At 45.5% G+C, this 22,693-nt stretch overlaps 1 protein-coding gene across 6 annotated transcripts in view; it reads left to right on the plus strand.

The window, feature by feature from the left end:
• The window catches only part of STRBP (spermatid perinuclear RNA binding protein), a 518,214-nt gene that overhangs the window by 202,999 nt on the left and 292,522 nt on the right, over positions 1–22,693 (plus strand). The window lies entirely within an intron of this gene.

Below are 22,693 nucleotides of genomic sequence, written 5' to 3' on the forward strand. Positions count from 1 at the left end.
TTCAGGGGAATGTGCTACAAATAACATAAAGATCTATCACAAATGTATCAAAGAAAATATTTACAGTTTCATACAACACCTAGTTTTCATGAACAGAAACCAGAAGATCTCATGAATTGTGACTACGTTACTTGTGCAGTAAAAAAACCATGCTCAACAAAGTTCACCTGCCACCTGTTAATCCAAAACATGGTGTACAACCAATACTGCCACCACCTACTTCTCACTACATGCAAATGTGAACAAACGTAAATGCCAAATGAAACCATGTGTGCTACCTAGTAATCCGAAATTCAAGAAGTGTCACAAACGTGCACTCTTACCTTCACTCACAGCAACACGAAATAAAATTCCAAACTGTCCTTATTCTAAAAAATAACAACAACACCGAGAACCTTACTATGCTGTCTCCAATCCTAGATGTGTGCTCAGTCTAGATTGAATCGACCAGTACTTACTCGGTCTTTTTTGACCCCACGTTTTAATCCTTACAACGGTTTTCTAGTAGACTCGTGTTGTTTACTCTGAAATGTAAAGGCAGGAAGACTCCTTAGTATTTCATTCAATTTTACATGAGCATTGCTCTAGTAAAACCTCCGGATTATGTCTCACCTCTCGCTTCGTGTATACTGCGTGCCTCTGGGGTTCTTTCGTATAACTCTCCCTGTTCGATCAGAACCGTGTTGGAAACGCCGATTCTAGGCGTCTGACATCATAGCGTGTTAAACATGGAAAACGGACTACGCGCTGCCTCGTCCTCATCCAAAATGGCGGTTGCATTAATTTACTCGGCAGAACTTACACAAAAGATTCTCTGCCTGAATTTATTAACTAGTGCTATACTTAATAAAAAAACGTAAAAACGTAGATAGTATCTATTGCATGCGTAGTCTAGTATTGTTGGTGAGATTTATTGAGCATAGATAATACATGATATATATAAACAGATACATGAAAAATAGCATGAAAAGTTGCAAAATTACAAATAACAGCACTAATATTGCAATACTAGTTTACAAAAAGTAAATCATTTCAATCTTATCATTTAGCCCATAGGGGGTCAGCGTCCTAAGGGACTTAATCCAGTATGTCTCTCTTTGTGCCAACAATTTCATAGTGTCAACATGTGGTTTAACCACCAATCTCTCTAGCACAGTATATTTCAGTTGAGGTATCGTATGTCCCCTCTCATGCCAGTGTGCTGCCAAACATGATTTCATGTTTTTTGTACGTATCATGCTCTTATGTTCGGTCATCCGAACCTTCACCTTCCTTGCAGTGCGTCCAACATAAACAAGTCCACATGGACACTTGATCGCATATATTAAACCACTTGAATTACAGTCTGATGTATGTCTCAAGGTGATCTTTTTACCTGTGTGCGGGTGCGCAAAAGTGTTCCCTACCAATACATTGCCACAATGACCACAGTTTTGGCACTTCATCATGCCTTTCTGACCTAGATCCGCTTTTACCAGCTTGCCACCTTTCAAAATTTCTTTAATGTTCCTTGATCTGGAGTGTGCAAACAGAGGTTTGTCTGGAAATATCTGTCTGAAATCAGGTTCTTGCTCAATTATTTCCCATCTCTTCAAGATACATTTCTTTATTGCCTCTGAGGCTGTAGAAAATTTCAATACATAGACCTCTCTCCTGTTTTTGCTTCTTTCTCTCTTTTCTAACATAGTGGATCTGGGCATGGTTCTAACTTTGTTTTCAGCTTGGTCAAGAACTGTGTCCGGGTACCCCCTTGCTGTATATTCTGTGCGCATTCTCTTTATTGTTTCTATCCCTTGATCCTCATCTGAACAAATTCTTCTTGCCCTGATGAATTGCAACAATGGAAGGTGTCTCTTTAGAGATTGTGAATGAAAACTCTCAAAATGTAAGGCATTGTTTCTGTCTGTTGCCTTCTTAAATACACTTGTTTCGAGTATGTTCCCTTTTCTTGTGATCATGTCAAGATAGTTAATCTGCTCTGTGTGAATGGTGTATGTAAACTTGATACATGCATGGCAATTATTTAGCTCTTGGAGTTGTATTCTTAAGTTATCTTCTGAACCTTTCCACACTATCAGTATATCATCAATATACCTAAGGTATAGTGCCAGATGATCTTTCCACTTCTCTTGCTTTAATATATGTTCATCTTCGAACTTGGACATGAACATATTGGCATAGGTGGGTGCCCCAGTAAACCCCATAGAGGTCCCGGTCTTTTGTAGAAAAAGTGTCCTGCCACTGGAAATATCCATGGTACAAACAGAATTGCAATAATTAAAGAAGAAAAATATTGTGACTCTCCTCGTACTCATGTTGCAAAAGCATCCACTCTGCTGCCTCTATACCTTCTGTATGCGGGATTGAGGTGTACAGGGCTGAAACGTCAACCGTGCACAACCATACTTCCTCATTGTCAGAAATGGGCACAGTCTTCAATTTCCGCAAACAATCGGTGGTATCTTGCACAAAAGTTGACCATTGTTGCACCAGAGGTTGCAAAAAATGATCTAAATATCTTCCTAGTGGTTCATGCAATGACCCGCATCCCGCCACAATCGGTCGGAATGGTGGGTCAACCGGGTCTTTATGCATCTTAGGCAGCATATATATATGCGGCCTGTTGGGATACTCCGTGGTTAGATATCTTTTAGTTTGTTCGTCAATCCTACCTAGCTCTATACCTCTTTTCAAAATTTCAGATAGAATCATCTGAAATTCCATTGTGGGATCTGCCTCTAACATCAGGGGCAGGAGCATGTGCAGAAGGCACATCTAGTAATCAAAGTAGGCAGCCTTTTTTAGAAGGGGGCCACAGTTCCAACCACCCACCGGACGAACAAACACAACACACACAAAACAAAACAAACGAACAAGGAGGGGAAAAGGCAAAAAAACAAGATGCAGTAAGACGCAACCTGAAGAGGAATTGATTATGAACATTTCAGACACTGTATTAACTTCCACACAAATAGCAGTACTGAATAAGGGCATGTCCTTTGTACCCACATATCAAAGTAATGACCTTGAGACTGAAGTCTCGTTTTTTAAATTTATGAGACTCAGGTGGTTCTTTAACCAAATAACCACAGATAATCCTGAACATACAGCAGACACTTCAGGGATCAGAACATTCAAACCGAAAAGTACATTCATGTCACCAATGACGCATAAAGCTCTAGATCTGTTTGAAACTTTGGTAAAAAAAGATCTTGTTGAACTAAATTACCATCGAAAAACAAAAAGAAATTTGACTAGACAAGAAACCTTGGCACTGAACGAACTTGCAACAAATGAGACACTCACCATAGTCTCTGCAGATAAAGGCGGGGCACTAGTGGTGCTCAATTCTGCCTATTACCATCTGAAGGTAGATCAACATGTGAAAGACACCAACACCTACATTCAGTTAGAGGCAGATCCCACAATGGAATTTCAGATGATTCTATCTGAAATTTTGAAAAGAGGTATAGAGCTAGGTAGGATTGACGAACAAACTAAAAGATATCTAACCACGGAGTATCCCAACAGGCCGCATATATATATGCTGCCTAAGATGCATAAAGACCCGGTTGACCCACCATTCCGACCGATTGTGGCGGGATGCGGGTCATTGCATGAACCACTAGGAAGATATTTAGATCATTTTTTGCAACCTCTGGTGCAACAATGGTCAACTTTTGTGCAAGATACCGCCGATTGTTTGCGGAAATTGAAGACTGTGCCCATTTCTGACAATGAGGAAGTATGGTTGTGCACGGTTGACGTTTCAGCCCTGTACACCTCAATCCCGCATACAGAAGGTATAGAGGCAGCAGAGTGGATGCTTTTGCAACATGAGTACGAGGAGAGTCACAATATTTTTCTTCTTGAATTATTGCAATTCTGTTTGTACCATGGATATTTCCAGTGGCAGGACACTTTTTTTCTACAAAAGACAGGGACCTCTATGGGGTTTACTGGGGCGCCCACCTATGCCAATATGTTCATGTCCAAGTTCGAAGATGAACATATATTAAAGCAAGAGAAGTGGAAAGATCATCTGGCACTATACCTTAGGTATATTGATGATATACTGATAGTGTGGAAAGGTTCAGAAGATAACTTAAGAATACAACTCCAAGAGCTAAATAATTGCCATGCATGTATCAAGTTTACATACACCATTCACACAGAGCAGATTAACTATCTTGACATGATCACAAGAAAAGGGAACATACTCGAAACAAGTGTATTTAAGAAGGCAACAGACAGAAACAATGCCTTACATTTTGAGAGTTTTCATTCACAATCTCTAAAGAGACACCTTCCATTGTTGCAATTCATCAGGGCAAAAAGAATTTGTTCAGATGAGGATCAAGGGATAGAAACAATAAAGAGAATGCGCACAGAATATACAGCAAGGGGGTACCCGGACACAGTTCTTGACCAAGCTGAAAACAAAGTTAGAACCATGCCCAGATCCACTATGTTAGAAAAGAGAGAAAGAAGCAAAAACAGGAGAGAGGTCTATGTATTGAAATTTTCCACAGCCTCAGAGGCAATAAAGAAATGTATCATGAAGAGATGGGAAATAATTGAGCAAGAACCTGATTTCAGACAGATATTTCCAGACAAACCTCTGTTTGCACACTCCAGATCAAGGAACATTAAAGAAATTTTGAAAGGTGGCAAGCTGGTAAAAGCGGATCTAGGTCAGAAAGGCATGATGAAGTGCCAAAACTGTGGTCATTGTGGCAATGTATTGGTAGGGAACACTTTTGCGCACCCGCACACAGGTAAAAAGATCACCTTGAGACATACATCAGACTGTAATTCAAGTGGTTTAATATATGCGATCAAGTGTCCATGTGGACTTGTTTATGTTGGACGCACTGCAAGGAAGGTGAAGGTTCGGATGACCGAACATAAGAGCATGATACGTACAAAAAACATGAAATCATGTTTGGCAGCACACTGGCATGAGACGGGACATACGATACCTCAACTGAAATATACTGTGCTAGAGAGATTGGTGGTTAAACCACATGTTGACACTATGAAATTGTTGGCACAAAGAGAGACATACTGGATTAAATCCCTTAGGACGCTGACCCCCTATGGGCTAAATGATAAGATTGAAATGATTTACTTTTTGTAAACTAGTATTGCAATATTAGTGCTGTTATTTGTAATTTTGCAACTTTTCATGCTATTTTTCATGTATCTGTTTATATATATATATCATGTATTATCTATGCTCAATAAATCTCACCAACAATACTAGACTACGCATGCAATAGGTACTATCTACGTTTTTACGTTTTTTTATAAAGTATAGCACTAGTTAATAAATTCAGGCAGAGAATCTTTTGTGTAAGTTCTGCCGAGTAAATTAATGCAACCGCCATTTTGGATGAGGACGAGGCAGCGCGTAGTCCGTTTTCCATGTTTAACACGCTATGATGTCAGACGCCTAGAATCGGCGTTTCCAACACGGTTCTGATCGAACAGGGAGAGTTATACGAAAGAACCCCAGAGGCACGCAGTATACACGAAGCGAGAGGTGAGACATAATCCGGAGGTTTTACTAGAGCAATGCTCATGTAAAATTGAATGAAATACTAAGGAGTCTTCCTGCCTTTACATTTCAGAGTAAACAACACGAGTCTACTAGAAAACCGTTGTAAGGATTAAAACGTGGGGTCAAAAAAGACCAAGTAAGTACTGGTCGATTCAATCTAGACTGAGCACACATCTAGGATTGGAGACAGCATAGTAAGGTTCTCGGTGTTGTTGTTATTTTTTAGAATAAGGACAGTTTGGAATTTTATTTCGTGTTGCTGTGAGTGAAGGTAAGAGTGCACGTTTGTGACACTTCTTGAATTTCGGATTACTAGGTAGCACACATGGTTTCATTTGGCATTTACGTTTGTTCACATTTGCATGTAGTGAGAAGTAGGTGGTGGCAGTATTGGTTGTACACCATGTTTTGGATTAACAGGTGGCAGGTGAACTTTGTTGAGCATGGTTTTTTTACTGCACAAGTAACGTAGTCACAATTCATGAGATCTTCTGGTTTCTGTTCATGAAAACTAGGTGTTGTATGAAACTGTAAATATTTTCTTTGATACATTTGTGATAGATCTTTATGTTATTTGTAGCACATTCCCCTGAAGAAGGTGCATACCGAAATGCATTGGGACATGGCTTCATATGATGTTTGAGGAATCCAAATTTTCATTGATGAAAAAAGAAGAATAAAACTATTTTGAAGAAAGGAAACACAAAGCACTGTTTGAAGAGAATTTATTTTGTTGTTTTTCATGTTCTCAGTCCGACCTGTATGACTGTCTATACAGCTTGTGAACATTATATGTTGAATAATTTCTTTTGGACCATAATGCTTTAAATTGATGAAAGATGTGTAGATAAAACAAAGAAAAAAACTTAGCACGTAATTGTGAATGTGTGAACAGTGCTCCCCATACCACAGGTTTCTGTGAATTTTTTTAATTAGTACCAACTTGGCTAGGGGCTAGTCAAGATATGGGTTAGCACCATATATTATTTGATAAAACTCAGATCAAGGCGATGAAATAGGAGTGCTTATCACATAACATTGTTTGAATATTGAGCACTTTTTAACACACTTTACTGAAAGGTTTTTCCTTATGGTGATGGACATTGAAAATCGTCTGCATGTCCACTCATCTAAATTAGATATTAGGTGAGCGGACCTACAGCCTTACTGTGTTAGGCTGTTGGATAATATTGACCATTGGTTGAGACAGAGTAGTCTCCGCATCGTTAAACTGTTGTCCACCCGAATCAAAATCTAGTGGGCAGGTTTTAATGTTGGCAGGGAAAGAACTCCGTTGCGGCAGAGTTCCCTCTCCACTAACATTTAATCAGGCCCTATGTTCTGAAGGTCTAGAAAAAGGCATCTAGATTGTACTAACCAAATGCTGCTGAGCAATAATAATTCTGTAGAAGAAAACTGCAAAATTTAGAGTAAGCTTTTGAAGTTCTGTGGCGACATAGCAGTTCCTAACAGATCCAGACTGCCTGTTGACAGCTGTAACCTTCCAGCAAATGTTCCGGGACCCCAATCCAAGTTCACAGAGCTCTTCTCGAATACAACTCTGTCATTGTCTGCTGGGAAAGGTCATGCTTCTGGAAATCCAAAAAGAAGAGAATTGATGTAGGAAGAGCACCACCAGCATGTTGCAATCTGTCACTGAATATTTACCTTCAATTGGCACCTCTTATTAGCTGTATGTTTTGCCTTCAGGACACTTTTTTAGGTTGAGCGTGAGCCAGCGTGCAAGCGCTGCTTTGCGAAGAGCTATGGTAGTTCAGTACGGAGAGAAGCCCCGCCCACTCCCCTGCCCTTATTTTTTATTGGCTTGTGTGTCTGTCCTTTGTAAATGCTGTCTTCTGATTCATTATGAGGCTTGTTAGTCCCTCCTTAGTACGGCCAGGCTGTCATTTGTAACCTCCTACCGCTACTGACCTCTTTACTTCGTTCTTTCACAGTACTGTTATTTTTTGTGTTGTAAGCACTATTTTCTTTATTGAGTTTGCCCTAGTTCGGACAGGACAACATGCTTTATTTATATTCACTGCGCTGTGCACGCTTTCACTTTCGAAGCTGCCGGGACAATTTTAACCACTTGTTTTTATTGCTTGTTTTCTCTTGCACCACTATACTTCACTCCACTCTGTGCTACTGCACCATTCTAATTTACGTCACTGCATTCTACAATTCTCCATTGCACGTTACTGAATTCAATATCTCTGCACTCAATGCCACTATACTCTGCAACACTCTGCGCCAATGCACTCTACACCAGTCCACTCAGCGCCACTCCAGTGTGGCACTCAATGCGACTCCACACTGTTCCACTCCAATACACAACACTCTATTCCACTCTACGCCACCCCATGCCACTCTCTTCTACGCCACTAACTTTTAGCCATGCTGAACATCAACAATGTCGGTGTAAATCATGGCTAAAACACATTGACAAAGCCAATAGCTCTTTCATAGGCAAGACCCATTGGCTTTGCCAATACTTGTTCTTTCTTCCAGGCTGGACTATGCCAACAGCCTCTATATAGGTCTACCAAAGCATTTAATCAGGTGCCTTCAGATGGTCCAGAATGCGGCTGCGAGACTGATTAGGCGGGTCCCTTTCCGAAATCATGTCTCTCCGCATTTAAAAGAACTCCACTGGTTACCCTTTGATAAAAGGATCGAATTTAAGGCTCTGACGTTGGCTTTCCGAGCCACCTATGCCAACTGCCACAGCTACCTGAAACTAAGACTACGTGGTTACAAGTAGACGAGGTCGCTAAGGTCTAACTCAAAAAGCCTGCTCTGCATACCCCGTTTTAACAAGGCCCGCCTAGGAGGTAGATCCTTCAAATTGGAGCAGCAAAATTGTGGAACTCCCTGCCAGATGACTTACGCAACCTAGATGCAGAGCCTCTCTGTAGGAAAAAAGTTAAGACCTGGTTCTTTAGGACAGAATAATGGGCTTGTGGCTGCTTACCGGTTTTCCATCTGCATACTGTCGATTGCCTGGCGCCGGGACACATCTGCTTCAGGTAGCTGTCGTGCTTTGTAAGTGTCTGTATTATTATTATTATTATTATTATTTCCTGTACTTTCTGGTATAAAAATTTAAAAGATGATTTAAAGTACTTGCATTTCTATGTTTAAAGTATTTTATTGAAAGAGTACATGGATAAGAAAGACATTCAAGCAATGACATTTGTGCTGTAACCCCGGGAGCCCATCTTCAAGATAATGCTACGTGTCCCGCAAATGCAGTAGAGGCTGCGTGAGGTCCGTTTCCATCCACATCACATTAAATAACACCCTGAGGTAGAAATGAAGTCTCTGTTCCCTTTCCCCTTTAAAGAAACAATTCCCCCCCCAACTGCCCCCCCCACACAACCCCCCATTGCCCCCCTACCCCCCTCCCAGTACCCCCGTCCAGTGTCTTGTCTAGCTAAACCTTCTGAGCTCAGCCCACACCCCTATCCCTATCCAGCCTGTGGTTATTAAGCGGTGAAGTCCAGCGGCGGTGTCAGTCTCAAGAGCCTCAGGTACCTCGAACAGGTTAGTTCCCTGAACTCAGTGGCCAGTAGTGCATGAAAGGGCTGCCACAACTCCTCGAATTGATCTACTTCCCCGGCCATCATCAGTGATAATTTCTCCATGCCCAGGACATGCCATAATCTATGTAGCCATCCTGTGATGGATGGAACAGTGGTAGTCCGCCAGCGTATTAGAATTTTCTGAACGGCGGAGCCCAGTGCTATAGCAATTTGTCTACCCCTGCGCGATTTTAGTGGATACATCAGCCCGTTAGGCAAGCCCAACAGGACGTATGCTGGGAAGCGGGGCAACTCTATCTCAAAGTGGGTGTCGATCTCATCTAGCACCTCCTTCCAATAAAGGCTCAACAAGGGGCATTCCCACAGGATATGTGTCAGTGTACCAGGTTGCCCACACTCCCGCCAACAGGTATTATCAATATGTCTATCCATCTCATGCAACCGCTCCGGAGTGTAATGCCAGTATGTAGACACTTTAGTGAATGTTTCAGTTAGTCCTATATGGTATGCAGAGTGTCGTGTGCGGTATGAAATCTGGTCCCACTCTTCATGGCTGTGTTCTTCCCAGCTCCCTGTTCCAGCGTTTCCTACCTGGGCTATGAAAGTGTGTGGGGGGAGGCTGTAACATTTTATAAAGATCCGTGATGAGCTTAGTATCCGAGGCTCGCGTCACTAACCACTTCTTGTACGGCAATAATTTCCTGTCTGCCAGCTCACGCACCTGTGGCTGCAAAGCCCAGTGTCGCACCTGCCTGTAGCGCATCCTATCTGTCTCAGCCAAACCATACTCCTCCTTGAGAGTCTGGAAAGGGAGAACTCCGTCCGGCCCGTACACATGGAAGAGGGTCCTGCAACCGGCAGCACGCCAGTGTGCAAAAGCCCCCTGGGTAATCCCCGGCGTGAAGTCCGGGTTGTCTGCAATAGGTGTGAACGAAGAGGGGAACGTGGTAAGCTTGTGTGCATTGCTAGTAGTATCCCACACCCTCAGCGGAACCCGCGTTACAAAAGACGCGTAGAGATTCGGGGGGCGATGAGCCCTACGCAGAAAGGGCACCTCTTGTAAGGGACGGCCCGCCACCGCCTGATCCTGGAACAACCAGTGCTTGTCCGACTCCCATCGGCTCCATTCGACCAGGTATCTCAGCTGCGCCGCTTGAAAATATTTGCGTAAATCTGGGACCCCCAGTCCCCCCGATTCCGGTGCCAACGTAGAGAGAACCCTCCTCATCCTAGGCTTGCGGCCTTGCCAAATAAGACGGGACAGAGCCGACTGTGTCTGCTGGAGCCAGCCCTTAGGCGGCTGCAACGGCAGGGCCCGGAATAGATATAAGATCTGTGGGAGGACCGTCATTTTAACCGCTGCCACTCTCCCGAGCCACGATATCAAGCCCTTACTCCACCTCCCCAGTTCCTCCTTAATCTTTCCAGTCAAAGCCGTATAATTGGCTGTCACCATGGCCTGCAATGTGGGTGCCAACAGGATACCCAAGTACTGGACCTGGTGGGCCGACCAATGCATGGGGAAGAGGCCCTGCAACTCCCGTCGTGTTGCAGGAGTCAGGGAGATGTCCAGTGCTGTTGATTTACCCATACTCATTTTGAATCCAGCCACCCGTGAAAAAGCCTCCAATTCGTCAATGCACGCAGACAGAGCACGCCTCGGCTCCTCTAAGGTCAGAATCACATCGTCCGCATAGAGGCTGACCGTGTGAATATATCCTCCCATCCTCACTCCAATCGCGTCCGGGTTCTGCTGGATTCTCTGGGCGAAGGGCTCCATGTACATAGCGAAACGGAGTGGGGACAGTGGGCAGCCCTGTCTGGTGCCCCGTTCAATGCAAAACCTTTGAGAGCTACAGCCATTCACCCGCACCACCGCCGACGGGAACCGGTAGCAATTAAAAACCAGGGTGCGAAATTTTTCACCTATGCCCATCCTCGCCATAACCCGTTCCAAACAGGGCCAGTGCACCCGGTCGAACGCCTTTTCAGCATCAACCGATAGGAGCATTCTTTCTCCAGGAATCCGGGAAGCCTTCTCCAGAATATGTACTACCCTCTTGGTGTTATCCACCGTCTGTCTCCCGGGGACAAAGCCAGCCTGGTCCGACTCCACCAGACCCGGCAAATGGAGCGCTAGGCGCGCCGCCAGAATTCCTGTATAAAGTTTTAAATCCACGTTCAAAAGGGAGATCGGACGGAACGAGCTGCATTGGGTTCGGTCCTTCCCTGGTTTAGGTATGACCGATACTGTGGCCTGCAGGAGATCCGGTGGGATCGCCCCTGGTTCAGAGAAAGAATTAAACAATTTAGTCAGTATAGGGGCCAACGTGGCGCTGAACGTCCTGTAGAAGAGCGCTGTGTAGCCGTCCGGGCCAGGGGCCTTACCATGTTTAAGCCTGGAGATGGCAGCAATTACCTCCTCGACCCGTATCTCCCTTTCGAGATATTCCGTTTGAGATGTTTCTAGGGACGGAAGGGTGACTGAGTCCAGGTAGTCCTCCGACTCCTGCGCCATCAGGCTCTCCCCAGTGTATAATTCTGCATAAAAGCGGCGGAAGGCCTCGGCTATCTGAACATCCTCCACGACCAGCCCGTCATTTCCCGCCGCAATCTCCTTCACCCGATGGCGTTCGTGGGCCACCCTGAGTTTGTTCGCCAGAAGGCGGCCACACCTGTCCCCCCGTGTAATAAGCGTGTTTCAGTCGTAGTGCTGCATATTCCGCCCTATCCATGTCCAGGGATGACATGAGCTTCCTCGCTGCCTTCAGCTGTTTCCAAATCCTGGGGTCCCCTGTACGGCGGTGCACCTCTTCCAGTTCCCTGACTTTTTGCGTGAGCTCGTCCCGTTTCTGTCTCCGTTCCCTGTTCTCCTCCGAGGAGACCGCAATGAATTCCCCTCTGACCACTGCCTTAAGTGCAGCCCACTGCGTCACCACTGAGGTGTCTGCGTTGTCATTATGCGTTTGGAAGTCCCTGATCGCCGCCGTAACCCTTTGCACGACTGTTTTCTTATGTAAAAGAGCATCTCTGAGGCGCCAGACCCCACGGGGGTCCGATCAGCCGGCAGAGAGAAACTCCCCGAGACCGGCGCGTGATCAGATAGAGAGATGACCCCCACCTCCGACGTCGTAGCTAGATCACGGACTGGGCCGGTAACTATGAGGTGATCCAGCCTTGCGTATGTTTTGTGTGCGTGAGAGTAGAAGGAGTAGTCTCGATCCGTGGGGTGCAAGTGGCGCCAAAGATCATGAAGATCCAGGTCCACCAGTTGGGATTTAACTACTTGTGACATTTCCCCTGTCTGTGGGGAACGCTGGGCCGACCTATCCACAGCCGAGTCAACCACCATATTCAAATCTCCACCCAAAATTATGTGCCTGTACGGGGATGCTGTCATGTCCAATAATGCTGATTGAAAGAAGCCATCCTGATGTTCATTCGGACAGTAAATCGTCCCGATGGTAAATGTCAGGGCCCCTAGTTAGAATCTATGCGCTAAGAGTCTCCCCTTCTGCTCTGCAAACTTGTGTAGTACCTCCCCCCTAAAGGAGTTAGACACCAATATTGCCACCTCAGCCGTCTTGGTGGTGGACGAAGAAAAGAACTGCGTGGGAAATGTGCGGGATCGTAATCTATGGCAGTCCCGCGCAAGCAAATGAGTCTCCTGTAGAAGACAAATATCAGTCTGTGTGTTCTCTAGCAAGGACAGGACTGCCCTCCTCTTGACAGGGTTATTAAGCCCCTTAACATTAAGGGTCACTACCTTAAGGGTCGCCATAGAGAGTCAAAACAGAATGAAACATGCATTGGATCCTTTGCATTGAAGGAGGGTCTGTGGGCCTCAACTGCCCAGAGCTCCCCATCGGGGCAGCGTGGAAACATCAAGAACACTGAACGGACTGTACCCACCCCTTCCCCTACGCAACTCCCAACCCCCCTGTCCCCCAACTCCCCAACTCCCCCTCCTCCCACACCCCTCTCGGTGCCCCAACTCCCCCCCACCCCTTCCCCCCCCCCAAACCCCCAAACCCCCAACACCCTCTGAGTAATTGTCCCAGCCATGTCCTGTCCGGACAAGTCCGTGGTAACGTATCGTAGTGGACGTCCAGCCACACCCTTCCTCCCTCTGCTCCCTCCCCACCCTCCATGGCCCTAAGCCAGCAAGAACAGTAATGCAAAGTCGTTCTCCCCCCGGAGCAGTCTTACGCTGTTAGCGCGACACCTTTGGGCACCACGGTGTCTTCTTGGATGGCGCTCGCCATATCAGCCCTGATGGTAGGCGAGCTCGGACGCTGGGATGCCGCTGACGTTCTGCGCCTCGAGACCCTGCGCCACCCGTCCTCTGTGGCGCGTCTTCTGCGTGGCGTGGCCGAGACCTCCTCCTCCGCTGTGATCCCCAGTACTTCGCACGTGTCCTGTAGGGACCTCAATTGATGTAGCACACCGTTCCACCTGAAAATAAGGCGGAAAGGATGACCCCAGGAATAAGGCGTTTCATGCTGTTTCAAGAAGTCTGTTGCGATTTTGAACGCTTTCCGCTTTTGGAGGGTGATCACAGACAGGTCCTGATATAAGGCCTCGGGGTGTCCTCGAAACGTCATCGAGGGTTTTTTCCGGGCCTCCGCCATGATTTGTTCTTTCAGTGGAAAATCAGGAAGAAAGGCCAATATGTCCGGAGGTGGGGCTGTTGCGCGCCTCTGAGGGCCCACTCGATGAGCTCTATCAATCCGTACCGGAAAGTCCGCTGCTTCACCCAATATGTCCCTGAAGAGCTCCCTTAGGTATTCCGCTACATCCGTCCTCTCTTACGTCGATGGCACTCCCCAGACCCTGAAGTTATTCTGCCGAGAGCGGTTTTCCATATCTTCATTATGGGCCTGGAGGTCCATCTGTTGGTCCCTCAAACGTAACACTTCTTGTTGTAGCTGCGTGATTTCCTCGTCCTGTCTCTGTGTGGAGCTTTCCACCATGGCCACCCTCTCACCTAGACTGTCCACTTCTCTTCGGATTTCGCGGACCTCCCCGGCCACCTCCTGTTTCAGCGTTTGAAAATCGTCTCTCAGTGTGCCAAAAAGTGACTCCAAAAAGGATCTGGTGACCGGGGGTTCACCGCCTCCTGCTGTGTGGGAGCCACTCGCCGCGTTCGGCGACGGTTGATGTCTGTCTCCCCTGGTCTGAGACCTGCCAAGCATCTCGGGGAGCGTGCGGTTGTTCCGTTTATTGCCCTTCTGGCTCGCCATCTTGTCCTCAAGGCCGCTCTGCCGAGTACGGGCACCGCACCGGCCAGACACCCGAGCTTCGGCCCCACCTGCCTCTTCTTGCTATGATGTCTCGGTCCTCTGCCGCGGGGTGCTCCTCCAGAACCCACCGATTCTGGGAAGGACCTCTGTGGCCCGGGCACCACTATCCGCCCCGGCCGCGCAGCGAGCAAGTGCAGGGACCCTTCCGCGACCTGTGCAATCCAAGTCCTCGCGGCTGGCTTTTCCTTCGGCGGCCGCTGTTGTTGTCTACGGCAAGCCGACCATCCGCAGCGCAGCTCTCAAGGGCACCACGCACCACCGTAGTCTGCCGGTTTCGTCACTACCTCCAAAAGCAACTATGGCGGCTCTTCACGCCTCTGCAAGTTGTTGCACCCCTTCCGGTGATGGCGCAGCCTCCGGGTATCTCTCCGTTCGACCCCAGGACCAGTCGCTAGTCGCCCAGGAGCCGACGCCTCCGTAGCAGTCCTTGGAGGGTCCCGGTTCCAATCCTCGTCGCTGCGGCCCTTGTTCCGCCTACGCTTCCAGCGACACCGCCCTTCTGGCCTGCAGAGCCTCCGATCAGCTAGGCCGCAGCCGCGGCCTCAATTTGCGACGGGACCGACAACCAGGGGCGGGTCGTCCCCGAGGACAGCAGGCGCTTCTCGGGGCCTCCCAGAACCGTCGCGGCACCCAGGTGTGCCCCCTACTTCCTTCCACTGTACCACTGCTGACTTCTGCGAGCTTCGGAGACAGAGCTCTGCCCAACCCCGGCTAGGTCGCTATCCGTCTTCGCTTCCGGTCTTGGCGTCGCTCCGTGCCGCGGTCCGGACTACGGGCCCCTGGCCACTCCAGAGCTGGACTTCGGATCTAGCACAGCCCGACCGGTTCCCGCACCGTCCCCAATCGGTTTTATGCCAATGGGGGGGAGAACAAGCTATACAGAAGGCTCAGGGCCCGGATCGGGTCGGGAGCTCCGGGCGAAAGCGTCTCCTCACTCCGCCATCTTGGCCACGCCCCCAGTACTTGCATTTCTATCTAAAAATACGCAGCTTTTTATTTACTCTAGTATTGAAACTTTCAGAGATTCACATGCTTGAATCATTCCCTGTTGTCGAAATGAGAGTCCCCAGAACTATACAATAGCAATGCAATGTAAAGGAAAGAGCTAGACCATCTCAACACATATCTCAAACAAGCATTGGCATAGCCAATAGGTCTCGCCCTTGAGAACTTATAAGTGTTTAGCCATGCCGCACATTATTCTGGGTGTTGTGCCACCAGTGATTAAATAGCTATGCAATGCTGTCATGAATCATTGTGGAATGAAAAAAAGATTGCTTGATCAACTGGATGACCAAACTGTATTGTTCCGTTTTTAACTAATTTGTTTTTTTTTAAAAACATTACTTGTGAAAACACATATTTTCTCGTGCCTGCTGCATTAAAATGAATATTTGATATATTAAAAAAGCCATCTTGGAGTTCTGCTGACATTTACAAACCACTCTGCTTCCGGCCTCATGGGTTATTTTGACACCAGAAACCCACAGTGGCATAAATGGACCTTAATACACATTTTATATGGTATATTTCAGAATATAGACATACTGCTGTATAAAATACTGCTGAAATTGACTGTGACCTTAGAAAATGTCCTGCCAAACAATCCCTGTTATCAGAGGATGCTCACAGTGCCCCATTTAGTCAATAAAGTCAGACTGCAGCGTATCAAGGAAGCCTGGCTTTGCAGTTGTCAAAGCAACGCACCCTGCAAGCTTAGGCCTACTTAATTCCTCATTCTTAGCATGGGTGCACGCTTGTCATTACTAAGAATGGGCAGCCATCCTTTCATTAGGTGGTCACAAGAATGAATGCTAGTTCTGCTGCTTCAGTATACACAAGCGCAGAAGTATACCACGCCAATATAGCGCCTGGGGAGTACTGCTAAACGCTGGAAACGTGAATGTCTTATTCTGCACCTTTGAGAGCGAGACTTTTGTAAGACACCCGTTGTAGCAAAATTGTAGCACTCTGCGTCGTGAGTAAAACCACCGCGTGTCCAGCGAATATGTGGAGAGATGAAACAACAGTTATGCACCAGGCTCATTTCCAGGGAATGCCGGTTTTCCTTTCAGAGCTGCAAACATGCTCAGTACATCAACCCGTCCGTGGATCATGATTCATGCCAGACACGCACAGTCGGAGCGAGGGCAGTTCTCTGTCCACAGTAGGGAGCTTTCGTTTGGCGCCCTTCGGTTGTTTTGCGTTCCTTTTTCTCCCGTCCCCCCAGAGCCAGGTGCTACACAGCCTGCTGCGACAGAAAAAGAAAAGGCTGTGTGAAGGGGAACATTTTCTCTCGGTCTCCACATAAAACAGGGGATTAGGCTCGGTGCATGGGAAGTCAGTTTGGCCGCAGTTCAGAAAGCGTTATCATGTTGACTCCAGGTATGCTGTGGAAGTGTACTTGTGTTAATGTAAAGCAGTATAGGGTTTCTCTGTTTTTTAAAACGACAGCGGTGCATTTCAAAAGGAAACAAGCACGCGAGTGGTGCGTAAACGCGCTAATGAAAAACAGATGACGCCCCTGCTCCTAACCACAAGCCATAGGCCGCGGGTGGAAACATTTTCGGGGAAAGGTGGGACATGCACCCACCTTTGCCCAATTCCATGCGGTCTTTTTTAGAAAGACGCATGCAAAGACCAATAGAAAAAAGACCAAAAAAAAGTGTGAAAAGTCCAGAGCGATTCCAAGAAGTCGTTTTCCTAGAGCAGCGCATGCTTTACCCGATACTATTGCCTAGACCCGACTATAAGGCATGTAGCAGTAGGCCAAGTGGTTCTAAGACATCTTTTCCTGTAAAGGTGAGCTACCTCTTTCTTCCCGCCAGCCTATTCTAGTTCTGCAAATTGCCTATAATATGTTTTCTTTCTTAACACAATACTGAAATGTTTTCATATGTTTGACCTCATATTCTGACATATTTTCGCGTTTATATCTTATTCTATGTATGGATCTATTTTCTAGAAGGGGATATATTTCTATAGCATTGTATTCCTAAAAACTCTCATACAATGTGTCTCCCTGCAGCTTTATATTTTAATTCATGAAAGTTCCAATACTGCAGTAAAAAAATATATTGCCAATAATTTACTTTTCAAGTATTGGATCTTTCATAGATTCACATGCTTGAATCATTCCCTGTTGATGAAGTGGGAGTCCCACGGTACCTTAATAAAGCAATATGTATCACTATCCTAGGCTATAATAGCAATGAAGAAGTCAGGTAATGGTGTGTCTATATCCTTTTTTAAAATAGGGCCATGTTTGAACTATAATAAATCAGGGGACCGCATGCTCTAGAACACTCCCAACTGAAGCAGGGTCCCTTAGAATTTCTACCACACGTCCTATAAAGGGAGTCTTCTCAGTTTCTTCAGCTATTACTACTTTTTTGATCATCCAAGTTCATATTCATTTCTCTGTTCCCCTGGCACTAGGATGTCAGAGTAGCATAAAAAAAGGTAAAGGACTACAAAATACAAATGTTCCTAAAAAAATGCTCACGTTTAGATAAATGAGGCTGTTATTGGGACTACAGAAACTTGAATCTGTAATTTCTGATGAGGAAACAGGATTCCTTCACCTCAGAGTAGAGGTCCAAGGGAGAGGTTGCGCCAAGGGTCTCCAGAAGGTGCAAAGCAAAGCCAAAAAAATGCTTACAATGAGTCTTCATAAAACACTTCTCACAGAGAGACAAAATGTCAAATAGCTCTAGTACTAGCCCTACAGTGCAAGTTACAGGATTTCTACGAACACTTTCCAGAACCTGCAAGGTCACATAGTGCTCAATATGTCTGCATTCTCTGATTCTCCTGCCACTCCAACAAATATCCCAGTCTCAATTTTTGCCATGCATCCCGGACTGACCGCTTCACATCTAGTGATGATAGAGAGAGGCCTACAACTGGTGAAATCCCCACCAGAGGATTTTTGGTGGTTCCCAGATCCTTAGCGAACGAACATCCAAGTGCTTTCATCTTCCAATAGCAAGGAAGCATTTGGTTTGTTTTCTTTATGATTTGAATTAAAAATGCTGTCAGACCTTTTCCAGCTGTTAATATTTCTGGGAAGAATTACAATCATAGAAAACCATGCTACTCATAACCCTGCCTAACCAGCAAAGAGATGTTCTCAACTATGTCTGGTGCTAATGTATGAGCTACCAATTCACTGGCAATACAGGGCAGGTATAACCACCAGATTTGGTCAAACCTTGCCACATACATATAATTTCTACTGAAAGACACAAAGGGTTGTAACAAAAATATTCTGCAGGGAGGCGAAACGTCCTCATCAGAAAACAGATAGCACTATAGATATAGCTTCAATAGAATTCCCACAACTCGCAGTCACTGGTCCTTAGATGCTAAGGTTAGTTCATGGCCACAACATGTAGTACCTGAGGTGCAAATATCTAATATTTTTACCTTCCCATGGAGGGTCTCTCTTTAGCAAGCATGTTGATGATGCCTTGCAAGCACTCAAGGCTGACTCTGTAAGATCTTTTTGGCACAATACAGTTTCGAAAGAAACACCCTTTAGAGGGACCCACAAAAGACATTTATCTGTATCAAAGAGAATACCATAGATATCATACTTATCAACCTCTCATTAGCCCTCAACTAGGTTACCTATAGTGACAATGTTCTGATTGTGTTGAAGCCATCCTGTGGGAGAAACAATTCCAAACTTTTGTCATCTATAGCGGGAAATGGCATCGGACAAATAAGTCCTGGATCTCATCACATGGTCGGAGGTTAGAGATCTCCCAGATGGCGCCCACCGCATCTCCATCTGCTTCGGAAGGAAGTGCTAGCTTTGCTAACCAAAGGTTCTATAGAGAAAGGCCTACATTGTCCGCAAGGAACGGGTTTCTGTTCTCAGTTTTTCCTCATAGTCATGAAAACAGAGTACTGGCTATCCATCATAGACCTCCGGAAACAATACTTTAACGAGGTCACCCACAATTTACAGGAATCATACTTCTGCATTCCCACCCACGTAAAGTTTTCCCATTTGACTTCAAGTTAGCTTCCGGCATTTTTACCTACTGCCTAGCCCTTGGAGAAGATTGTACAGGAGGGGCAGTCATCGGGCATTCCTCCAACTGGTTGATAAAAGCACCAATGGCATTTCAAGCAACCAAAGCCACAGAGGCTTGGCCTAAACTTGTTTCACAAATTAGGTCTCCTTGTGAATTATCAAAGATCTTCAACTCCTCCATCCAAAAAGATAACTGTTCTTGCGCCGCAACATTAGATACTGTCCAAGACACAGACTTTCTATCCCAAGATAAGCAACAAAGCCTCTAGGAACTTGGGCCAGATGTATCAACATTGCATTTTGCGATTCTATAATAGCGAATGTTACCGATTCGCCAAACAAATAGCGATTCCTACATATTCCTTAATAGTGACTAGCAAATTGCGATTCACTATTAGGAATACCATCCCATTAATAGAAATGAATGGGAAGGCATTCGCAATTTGCGATTACCAAATTTGTAATCGCAAATTACGAATGCAATTTCAAGGCTTATAGGGGGCCAATAGGCCACCGTGATGCACCCCCAAAAATGTCATGTGTGCACATGTGGTGCACACATGGAACTTGGAAAAATGCAATTTTGTGCATTTTTCTAAGGATTTGCAAATTACCACCAACTTGAAGTTGGTGGTAATTTGAGATTCCTTAATGCAAAGTCGCATTCAGAGAATGCTTCTTGCAATGCAGTTATGGAATAGCATATTGCGATCCCCTAACTGCATTAGCAAAATAGGTAAGGTAAGGTAAGGTAATATTTTTCTTTGTATATGATTAATTAAAATCTTTACAAAAATATAAAACGCCATATGACAGTAAAAATGATTTAAAATACAGCAATTACTATTGTCAATTCAATAGCAAAATAGGTAATCACAACAATTGCGATTATCTACTTTGCGAATGCCTTTTGGAACGATACATCCCAAAGAGCTGCGAATCGGCCCTTTTGCGGCCGGTAAAAGCCATGATACATCTCTTGAACTACATTTTTTGTTTTTGTTTTTAAATATGTGCTTCTGTTCAATTAGCTTCCGGACATCATGTTCTCACTGATCAATATGATCCTTCTTGCACGCCTAAAAATTAGATCCTTACTGGAACAGCTAGAAAAACAATAGGTTCAAACAAAGGAAATTGTCACGGGTCTGGTAAACTTCACACAGGTGTGATGGAAGCTCTAGCCTGGTTGTCCCAGACCTCCCACCTGTCAGAGGACCTCATGTTCTTACCTCAAATACCTCACTTCGTAGTGATTACAGATGCCTTCCTGGAGCGCCGCGGCAGTCCTCTACAGAGCCTGCAAATTCAAGGAAAGGGGTATCCACTCCAGAAGAAGCATACAAAGCACTCCTGGCGCTCAAAGCCGTCTAACTTACATTCCAAGCTTTGTTCATTTGCACGGACAATACCACCAGCATGCAGTCCGTGAACAAACAAAGGGACACACGATCACTAGCATTGTCCAAGGAAGACCAGGAATTCTGGTGCCAGTTAACAACACAGAGAATAACTCTTTGGGCCAAATATTTTCCCGGAACTGGCAATCTCTCAGCAGACATACTAAGCAGAACTGGACACAGCCTCCAGTCAACACTAAATACGATCTTCTTGTTCCAAGGCAAACCGGCTCTAAATCTCATTGCAACAAAAGAAGCTGCACATGCCAGTTCTATGCAAGTTGGCATCTACATCCAGGATCGTGAAGGAATAGAATGCCTTTCGACAGATGGTCTGGGATCTATGCCAAACTTTTCCTCCGATAACACCAATGGATTTCAGCAAGAGGAAAGCGGAGCAGTGTCATCTCATCCTGATAGCCCCCAGGTTGCCCACGCAGCATTGGTTCATGGAGCTTCTCCTACTATCGGAATACAACTACATTCACCTATCAACATACTGTAAACGTTTGACGATGAACTATGGCCAGGTTCTTCATCCTGACCCGACCTCTCCCTTTTTATGTGCACAGCTCCTTCATTCCAAGAATTCAAAGATCTCAGTATTCCTCAGGGCTGCAGGTCTATTCTCTCCAAGTCAAGGCGGAAGCCACAATATAGACATGTAAACCATAGTGGAAACGTTTCTGCCTATGGCGCAAGAAATCAAACCTACATCATCTACTAGCACAATTTAGCTTATAACTACACGATCTCCTCTCGCAAGATCGGTCACGGTTGGTACATGCGTCTGTTATGGCACAGCTTGCAGAAATTTCAAGATATAATAAATAGAAATACCAACATTTGTAAAGCGCACTGCTACCTCTGGAGAGGTGTCCTGGCGCTAAGGGCCGTTGGGAAGATTAAGTGAGCTATTGCCCAGAGTCACAAGGTGCTGGGCTAACCTGATGTCGGGGATCGAACCGTGAGCCTCTGTGTTCCGGAGACAGCTGCTCTGGTCGCTGCACCACACCTCTTCCCTTATATATGCTCATCACATTTTCTCTCTTCCTGCTCTAGCAGAATCATCAAACCGTTTGTGAAAGAATTTGTCATTTTTTTCCTCCCGTAAGAGCTCCTTCCATGGGCTTGTACCTGAACATAGTTCTGTCTCATCTCATGAACAATTATTCAGACCCATTTACAGAGTACACCTCATTTCTCACATGGAAGGCTGCCTTATCATTAGTGCTCACTCTCACCAGAAGGGTAGATACAGGCTTTCTCAACTCAAGGACCTTCTTGCACCGCACAGCCAATACGAAGGTTTATTCCCAAATTTCTTTCAGATGTTGCCTCAATGAACCTATAATGTTTCCGATTTTCTTCCAGAATACAACATCACCAGCTGAAACGACTATTCATACACTAGGTAGCAAAAGATATCTAAAATTCTACTTGCATTGCACTAAACTCATGAGAACTAACCAACTGTTGGACTCAGATGGACACTCATAAGGATGCTCTAGTCACAATGGCAACCATCTCTTGATGTTTTTCAAATGCAATCCAGGCTGGCAAGCCCCTCACAGTGAAAACAAGGGCACACTCAACTAGGGCAGTTTCCACCTCAACTTCTTTATTTACGGAAGTGCCTCTGGAAAAGATATATCGTGCTGCAACTTGGATAAGTGTGCATATAAGTCATCCAGCCTTATTACCTGGATTCAGCACAATGCAGTGATGCTGCAGTTGAACAGGTTTTACTACCTACTTATTTCAATAACGGAGCCTCTTTTGGATCCATGTGTTTGCTTATGTATTTATGCAAATGTAATGTATGAGATATATATATA

This window comes from Lissotriton vulgaris, chromosome 5 (genome assembly GCF_964263255.1).
Source record: "Lissotriton vulgaris chromosome 5, aLisVul1.2, whole genome shotgun sequence".
In the NCBI taxonomy this organism is placed as follows: Eukaryota; Metazoa; Chordata; class Amphibia; order Caudata; family Salamandridae; genus Lissotriton; species Lissotriton vulgaris.